At 39.1% G+C, this 7,342-nt stretch overlaps 1 protein-coding gene across 5 annotated transcripts in view; it reads right to left on the bottom strand.

Annotated features, from left to right (window-relative positions):
• Positions 1-1,900: 1,900 nt before the first annotated feature.
• The window catches only part of FKBP6 (FKBP prolyl isomerase family member 6 (inactive)), a 1,232,999-nt gene continuing 1,227,557 nt past the window's right edge, over positions 1,901-7,342 (bottom strand). For all 5 annotated transcript variants that reach the window (XM_044054115.1, XM_044054116.1, XM_044054114.1 and 2 more), the window contains exon 9: positions 1,901-2,391. The gene's annotated coding sequence lies outside the window, so the exon portion shown is untranslated. The remainder of the gene's footprint in view (positions 2,392-7,342) is intronic.

Raw genomic sequence — 7,342 nt, 5'->3', positions numbered from 1 at the left:
TGTCAAATTCTGACCAATAAAAAACTGGAGAAAAAAAAAACCTGACCTGCATTCAGAGGCATAAACATCTGCTGCAGCTGGCATGGAGAGGATGAAAATACTTATCCTTGGAGAGCAGCTTGAATAGGACCATGCAATAATGCAGTTTCTCAGAGGTAAGGCAGTGATGCCGGGGGGTAGGTCATGTAACTGGCTTATCAAGTTGTGAATTCAATAGTCTTCCTTAGTTGCACAGAAGCGTACATGAAGATGCTTAGTGTCTCTTGTAGAGATGTAGGCTGCAAGTCCCCTACCAAAGAGGTAGGCCTAGGGACTTAAAAATTGCCCTCATAGCTAGGATGCCAATGGGACACAACCAACTCCATGGCTGCTTATGCCACTGCAGAAATGGGGAAAGTTTCACTGTTGGCAGACATGGAGGCAAAAAGTATACAAAAAAAAAAAGGATAAACAAGTCACTGAACCAATCAAAACGGGTACTTAATCTTAGACAACTCATTTTGTGAAGCATTTCAGTTTTGCCACAATACAGAAATAAATTCTAGTCTTCTAACTACAAAACAGTGCTTAGAAAAGTCAGATTTAAAGATATACACAAGCAGAACTACCTCATAACATACTTAAGCATATACCTTATTAGAATGCACAGGACTTCAACATTAAACTTCAAAAGTTGGTACAACTTCAAAAATCACAGAGAAGACCAGAAGGAAATGCTGAACCAAGATCCTGGAACAAAAACCAAAGCTGGAACTCACCAAGGACAGAAAACAAGTTCTTTTCAGACAAAAGAATAAAAAGGTTTAAACTATTCGATATGGAGCCCACAGAGGCTCTGAAAGTTCAATTTCACAACTCTACAAGCAATCTTTACACCAGATACCAGCATCTCTTTCCTCTCCCTCAACCATGATGGAACACAAGACTGACAGCTCAATAAACTATCTGGGAGCTGACAAAAGACTTGACTGCTGGGAGTGAAATGATGCCAACTTGTCCACTCCAGAGGAGAACGAGATGGTTCCTGGTTTACTTAAGTGATCACAGACTCGCACAAGCAGCTGGTAGACCAGGGAATGTAGGCTTGGCATACCAAGCCAATGACAGTAGCCTTCAGAATGTGGTAGCATGCATATAAAGGTAAGTAAAAGGATGGTCCATGGTGATGCAGTGCCCATGTCAGCCACTAGGGAGCAGGGTTAGTCTACCAAAATTGCTGTGGTCATCTACATTAAGGATGACTGTTATCAAAACAGCAGGAAAATGGCAAGGGTGTGGGACCAGTGAGTTAATCAGTGAGAAACTGACAGAAGAGGCGGCTACTGATGCTATCCAGCCCCCCCCCCCCCCTGGGCCCATGGGCTGTTAGGCAAAACAGGCTGGATCAAGGGCTGATGCTGTCCACACATCTTGGGACAAAGCATCCTCACAGCTGCCTGTATGATGGCTCATCCAGATCTCTTGCACCTATGTTGGGCTCAAGTCCAAATGGCCTGATAACTGGCAGGTGCAAAACATCTGGGGGGGGGGTTGTTATATTGCACAACTGTGGTCTATGACTATTTGTGTTACAGGCAAGTGAGGAATGCTTTGTACAGTGTGTCTGTTTTCAGAACTCTTATCAAGTTAGTTCTCTGCATATGAACATTCTTAATCCTTCATAGCCCTTCACCATTAAACCATCACATGCACATCTGAATATGAAAAAGCTACAGAAATTATTCTCCATATTGAAATTCAAAATAGCAGTGAACATTATTATGTTATGATTCAGTGCAGGCGCTCAATTAAAAGTCAAGAAACATGGGTTAGGAATACTTTAATTGTAGTGTGCTTTTTGTTCCATCTCCAAATTAAACATTATTTATATTGTTTCTTGTTAATGTCTTTCAAAAACCATTCCAGCCAAAACACGATTTAAACTAAGGCAAACCCCTTTGCTACAACTATTCAAGAATCAAAAAGTACTCTCTTCTCTTGAGACAAACAGCATTTCTGCAAAAAGGACACATTTAGAAATAACTCTTTATATAATAAAACATTTTTTGTTTTTCTCAGAAAGTAGCTCTCATTGTGCCATTCAAAACAAGGTCTTTAAAAGCATGTTTTGTATCTCAGTATTTACTAACATGGTCATTTTTCTGCTTTAAAACTTACTCAAATTTTTTTTCTAGACACTTAAGATGCAGCTATTTTACTGCCTTTTATAGAAGTTTCAAGTTGCAATCTTATTCTTTATTAGCATAATCTGCACTTCACATTTTCTAAAGGAGAATGAAAACATATTTTTCTTGGTGACTATCCTTCAGCACAGCATTCACCGAAGCTTCCTTTCCTCACTGCCTAATCCAATTAAAAAAAAAAAAAGTTTGCAGATTCCATCAACAGCATCTAGGGTGAGAGAGGAGAAAAGAGACATTAAAATTTCCAGGACAAAACAAAGCAGGGTTTCAAAGACAATCAGCATTTCTACACAGTGCACTTCTATGAGTAAATACTAGCAACACTACAGATATGAATACTGTTATTTCAACCAGGTCTATCAACTCGGTTTCTCTTACCTGCTCTCCTACCCTCTTGTCTAATATAAATTCTGTCAATTATGCTCGAGCAAAATGTCTCATCATGAGCATCTCACTTTCTTTTATGCACTTTCCTTCCTTTTTCAGATTCTGTGTCAGGTTACTGTTTTATTTTTTTTCCTTAGAGCTTCTCTTTCTGCCTTTTTTTTTCTTTCTTGCAGTCCTGGACTATTATTTTATTAAAGTGCATCTCTTCTCCATGTCTATAATTACTAATGGTTTAGTCTAGTCCTTGACTTGAAACGACCCTGCACAGGTGAGATAAGTATACTCGCTCTCTCTTCATTAGGAGCATTTCCAGCAAATTGACTTAACAGTCGTTTTTAAACTTTTAGCTGAACATTAATCTTACTTCTATGACCTCACAAAACATTTTATTACACATATAAGTGTGCACATAATGAGTGCGCTATGTTTTGTCTGGTTGTTGAGTAATGTGTTGTGTGGTGTAATGTATGTAAATTACAGAGTTAGCTTTTTTTATTTTTTTTTTTATTTTTTAGCAAATGTGTTTTGCTAACAAAAGTGAGCAAGTGCATATTAGAGGTGGAAGAGTGTGCGGGCTACAGTTAGAGGAAGGGTCAGGTAAAGATACAGATTTAGGCTATTTGTGAGTAGTAGGATTAAATTAAGAATTAGGTAAGAGGAAAGATTTAATGTGTAAGTGTATGTGGGTAACCTAGCAGTGGACAAAAACTGAATGCTCGAGTTTCAAATGCCAACAGTTCAACACGTCGACGAGTGGAGTTCCATCAAAGGAAATCACAGTCAGCGAGTTGTGCTGGATGCGATTTCCTTTCTGGAGAATCTCCCCCTTTTTCAAGTTTGTGTGACCATGGAGTTGGTATATACAAGTTAGGGGTGGGGTGCTTGCCCCCCTGCAAATTTTTTTTTCAGCAGTTTTTTTTTTTTGGCAAGTGCATTTTGGGGGTTCTGATCTTCAGTGCATTCACTTTTGTCCATGGATAGTGGAACCTGTGTGAGAATTCAAGCATGTTTGCAGATTAGGGATACAGCAGGATTAGGGAAGTGGTTATATTTAGTGCTGTACCTGTGTTCATGCTAAGTGTCTAAGATGTTGCTTGCAGTGGTAAGGTATATGATAAGGGGTTGGCACACATTATCAAGATGCAGCAGGGTGACAGATATTTTCCAAGAAACTTTACTTCATAAAAACAGTCAAACAAAATGCACATTTTTAGAACCCCCAAACCCTTTTTAACTCAAAATAATCACACGAAGCTACTCTTTTCAAAGAGTAAGTTTACCCCTCCACAAAACAACAGCTGTCCCAAACAAACAGCTGCAACCACAGGCATTACCTATTCTAAAGTTGGGGTCAACCATGCTGAAGCATATTAGAGGCTGTATTCCCACTTACACACATCTGTCTTTTTTCTACTCCCCTTCCCAGGTGTGCCTTCAGTAAACTTTAAAGTTTAGCCTTAAGAAAAAGCACATTGGCTAGCCATAAATAACACTAAATTGTGCACAGTAATATTCAATGCATTAAAGCACCAAGGCTATTGGGGCAGCAACTATGTGTAAAACAGTTTACCTCCCACAGTTTCAAACTTCATTTATTTTATAGAACTTGCCAGTTTCCTTTTAAAATGACACTGTACATTTCTCTTACATTATACTGCTCATACCTTTCATGATTGTATGTATCTGCGTACTTAATGACTCCAACTTAAGAGCATTTGCTAATGGGGAAAAAGGATATTACCTTTGCAAATACAATAAAGACCCCTTGTAGATTTCCCTAAAAAAATTATAAGACCTCTAATCAGTAACTTCCTATAGTTCTGTTTGCCCCTTCTCTACAGCTAAAATCAGGTGTTAATGGAAAAATAACAACAGAATAAACTTTGCAAGAGCAAGAAATAATGGCATTTTTTCATGCTTTTCATCACAGGTTAGGGAATTTTTTTATCCAAAGGACATTAGGCTAGACATCCACCTCTATAAAATGAGAAATTCTTTTTTAATTCTACTGACCTGATTAGTGCACTTTTACACAGCACAAACCCAAGTTCACAACAATGTGTTAACCAACTTTATCCTTTCCAGCCCATTTTTCCTAATTTCAATATATAAAGCCTGGATGTATTGCAAGAAAAACTACTGTCTTAGTTTAACATCATTTGCATATGTAGCAGTTACTAATTAAATTCTCCCTACCTTACATTGAAAATACAGCTGACTGCATATTATACAGCACTGCTTTACAATATAACAATTTACATCTCGATATTTTTATACAAATATTACTGCTTTCCAAATACAGTTAATTCTTCAGCTCCCTCAGTGTCCTTGTAGACTTTAATGACAGAGTGGGGTTTGTGCTTTAGAGTCCTTCTACCAGCATAACACAGTCAACAAATTTACAGTCTTCTGTCATATCTTGTAGAACCAAAGTGCACATGTCTAAATGATATCTAATGGGATTTTATAACGTATGGTTCTTACATTTATTCATTGATTTCACATTGTTGCTTGCCTTCTTCCTGATCTTGACCTTCTAGTACCCAATCTCTGGTTTCAAGTCCAACGTTCTCACCATTCATCTATGTCTGTTTCTGGGCTTTCTGTGTTGCTCAAGCATTTTTCTTTGGAATAATGGAAAAGGTTTCCCCTGACAGTCTCTCTATGAGCTCTATTACTGAGGAACAAAAAGCAGTCTGGCTCTCACTCTGTTGACGATTTTTTTTCTATTTCTTCCTTATCCTGTTCCACTTCTAAAAATATCTTGGATCCTTCAGGAAAAAATATACTGACAGGAGGATTCAACAACTTGAAGCAGACTCCTACCTCTTGACAATCCACACTGCCAAGATACATTTGGTTTTCTTCTGCCTGCTGTAAAGAGAATAATAATTTTCTACAAACACTCGTATCCCCAAACCCCCTTTTTTCTGACCCCACAGCTGGCCATCAACAAACCCTGGTGCCTCTCCTCATTCTGTGCCTACCAACCCATCTTTGCCTCCTTCGGACTTGCTTCAATAAGCATCACAGCCAGTGATAAGGTCGAGGCATGGCAGGACTGTCATGTGGGGAACAGGAGTGGTTTATACTTAATATTCTCTCTGCTCCTGCAGGCACTCTAGGAAACCATATAGACTGGGTATGCGATTCAGAGACTACGCTGAACCACCCCTTACTTCTGCAAATGGCTGACATCAGCAGCCACATCCACCTCAAGAAGCATTCCACAGCCATTTCCCGGCCTCATCCAGGAAAATGTAACTGTGCTTTGTGTCAAGCATATACGACCCTCATCTCTCCCTTCACATGATGGGCACACCCATCCTTCCCTTGCCAGTGCCTCAAGACATCCAAGCTGCTAATTAAATCTGGGTCATGTGTGTTGTAGTTGGGGCTTTATCTCTATACATCAATGGTGCTCTGCCTAGTCTCCACAATTTGTAATACGTTTCCCCTTCCCCTTCTGGCACATTTGTGTCAACAGCACCTTCCTCTGCTGTTACTTGTATAGGCCTTGACTACTTCTTTATGGGCAAATTTGGAACATACACATGATGTGCTCCTGCCCCCTCATTTAACAAATCCTTCCATAGAACACCTTTGCCAGATTGTTCATTTGTACTTTCATAAAATTAATGCAGTCTGTTCCTTAGAGTTTTCTCTGGTATAGCAGAAAATCTCAGGTTCTCTCTACATACTGTCCTCTAACTCAATATTTTTGAAATGGTTCCTGGAAAGCCTCATGTTCAGTCTTTCATTCATTTCAATGTCAGATTTCAGCAGCTTTACCAGCTCATTTGGCTAGCTACTTACAACTTTTGTCCGTTTCCTGCCTTTTTTCATTCTCAGTGTCCCACTTATTTTTAACACCTCAGAGTACATTTAGATTCATAGGCAAATACTAGGCTATCAGCCTGCAGACTATACACGGAGGTCAGAATCAAACCCTGTACCTTGTATCTGTGAAGTTAAGACCTTAATCATCATGCCAACCTTTCTTCTACATTACTGGAAGCCATCTCCTGTACGATCATTGAAACGGGAACTACTTTTTGCTCAAGTGCTGCAAGACTCCTCTCAGCAAGAACTTTTTCTTCAACTTTTCTGAATGATTTTCCTCTTACTTTCTCCAATCTCCCCTTTGCTAGTATCCAGGCAGTTTAAATAGCAGCCACTAACTGAATTTTTATCTAACTTGATGCATTTTAATGGCTTATATAACAAGTTCATTTCATACTAGAAGAAAGGTCTAATCATCTACTGCTCCACGGGGAGTCATCCACTAATCAAACTATTCTTACCCCCCCCCCCCCATACACCTTAATTTTTTATTTTACTTCTCAGCAGTTAATTCAAAGGAAATACAAAGACAACGAGGGAAGATACTGACAACCCCCAAAGTGCAGGCACCCTCTTGCTTCCTTGGGTTACTGGCATTTACCTCCACCACCTTGTTACCCCACTCATTTTCAGCCACTGCTTCTCTAGCAATGTAATGCTCAAACAAGCAATCATTTCTCCCTTACCAAAATATCAAGAATCATCCTTGTCTGACTTCAGATCCATGTCCAGTCTTTCAGCTCACAAAAAGCTAGTATTCAACCAGTCTGCCATTTTGTAATGAACATTACAAAATTCTTCATTCTTTCATATTGACATAGCTTTTGCTCTGGTCAAGGAATACTGACAGTACTTAATACAAAGCAGACATTCTACTTACCACAGATGAAGGCAAACTCACTGCAGCAATTTTCACATACCTAACAAAG

This window comes from Protopterus annectens, chromosome 13.part0 (genome assembly GCF_019279795.1).
Source record: "Protopterus annectens isolate FY-2018-M chromosome 13.part0, PAN1.0, whole genome shotgun sequence".
NCBI classification, from domain to species: Eukaryota; Metazoa; Chordata; order Ceratodontiformes; family Protopteridae; genus Protopterus; species Protopterus annectens.
Note: the sequence above shows the minus strand (reverse complement) of the source record. Positions and strands in the feature narration are given on the sequence as shown.